Genomic DNA, 2,204 nt, shown 5'->3' on the forward strand with positions numbered 1-2,204 from the left:
GTGACCCAAAAATCACATCATGCACCGTCCTCTTCCCCCTCCTCTCTGCCCTGGTGCTTGCCTTCACACCAAGCTTCAGATCCCAAATCCTCACCTCCTTCTCAGGCCTCTTCCCTGAGTTCCAGGTGCCTTGTACCTGGGGGTCACTTCAGCACTTAACTAATTATTGCTTTACCTCCCCGTGAAAACTCACTCCTCTCTTTGCAGAGAATCACATCACTGGGTCACCTAATTGGAATCTCCAGGTCATCATGAGCTCCTGTTCCCTCTTCCTCATCCAGAAGCCAATCCAAGTCCTCCTGAGCTGCCTCCGGTACATCTCTCATATCCATCCCCTCCTCAGCATACACTGTTTCTACCTCAGTTCAAGCTCTCTCTTGCTTCACTGGCTCTCACCTAGCTGGTTGATTACAATTTCCTCCTAATTATCATACCTGCCTGAAGTCTCACTCTTGGCTCATCCCTCATGTGACCATCAGCATGGTCGAAATCATGTCTTTACCCTTCTGTGGCTTCTCACTAATTCCTGGCTAAAGCCTAAGTTCCTTGGCACAGCATGCAAGGACCTCCACTCTGCTCCCTTGTCCCCCATCCTGCCAGCTTCTCCAGAGTGAAAGATTGTCAGTGCCCCAAGCACACCCTGCATCTCTCTCGCTCGCTCGCTCCCGCGCGCGTGCACGCGCGCGCGCGCACACACACACACACACACACCTGGGTCACTGCCCGGGGCCTTGCAAGTCATGCACCCTCTCCCCAACTCTGGGTGCTCCATGGACATATACTATGATGCTGGAGTTATGTGTGCATGTAAGTGACAGCTCTGCCTTCCCCCTTGATGCCCAAACTCCTACTCATCCTTTACGAACAGCATTTCTCAAGGAGTGGTCTGAGGACCATTAGATCACTAAAAGGTGCCCTCTAAAAATAGTTTTTCTGAGCCCACTAAATCAGAACCTCTGATGAATAAATGAAAAGGCAGGAAGAAAACTAAAATGGTGTTTGTCTGCACTTATGGGTGCTGAAAATTTCTTTATTTTCTCATTTAATCATCCCAATAAACCTATGAAGGCTATTTTACAAATGCAGAGACTGAGGCTCAGAGAAGTTAATTAAATTCCTCAAGGTCACACAACTAACAATTTAGAAAAGGATGCACTTGACCTCATGCCATTATGACTTCAAAGTCCATGTACTTGCCTGGTACCATGTCTTCCCTCCCTCCCCACCACTTCACCCCCAAATCCCAATCCTGATAGTAAAAAGTAAACTGAGGAAGAACACAGCAAAAGACCAAGTGCTCACCCTTCCCCTTCTCTTCTTTGCCCATGTTAGTTGGGAACCACCAGGTTTTGTAAATCTCCTTGACTCAAGATTTTATACTGGTAAACTTTCCCAAGTATTTGGTATTTCCCAAGTTCCAAGATTCTAGGAAATGCATGTATTCTCATTTTCAAACCTAAATCCTCTTGTTTTTTAATTCTAAACTCCTACTCAAAAGATCAGAGAGCACTAGTGAACCTAAAATTGGGAAATCCTTCATGAAACTAAAACAGGCTAACATATGGTTCTTGATGAAATACATAAAACAAGCCAACCGTTACATCATTTTTCTCTAGACTCATACTGTTTATAATGCAATCAACACACCTTTCAATTTTAAAATATTATGAGAATATGGATTGAGCATTAGTCATTCCTATTTTACAAAACATTATCTGCTTAAAACCCACTTTTAGGTCCTCAGTGACAAAACTGCATTTTTCTCTTAACTGGAACTTTCATAATCTCCTTTCTACACCTGCTTATCTCTATTTCCAGGCATGTGTATATATCTCCTTAGATAATAGAACTTCTGCTAAAACCTAGAAACCTTTGTATAAAACCTTTATTTTCTCTATAAAGTAGATGAGAATGAGTGGTGTCCATAGATGCTCTACCCAATACATAAAAACAAACACAGGGAGGCAGCCAAAAAGAGGAGACAAAGACACAAGTCCCAAATGAAAGATCAAACCAAAGCTCCAGAAAAAAAAATCTAAATAAAAAGGAGACAAGCAATCTACCAGATACAGAGTTCAAAACACTGGCTATAAGTATGCTCAATGATCTCAGCGAGAACTTCAACTAAAGAAACATAAAAAAGAATGAAGAAGACAATAACTGAAATGAAGACTACTTTAAAGAGAATCGACAGTAGATGAGGC

Source organism: Pteropus vampyrus, unplaced genomic scaffold, assembly GCF_000151845.1.
Source record: "Pteropus vampyrus isolate Shadow unplaced genomic scaffold, Pvam_2.0 Scaffold12, whole genome shotgun sequence".
In the NCBI taxonomy this organism is placed as follows: Eukaryota; Metazoa; Chordata; class Mammalia; order Chiroptera; family Pteropodidae; genus Pteropus; species Pteropus vampyrus.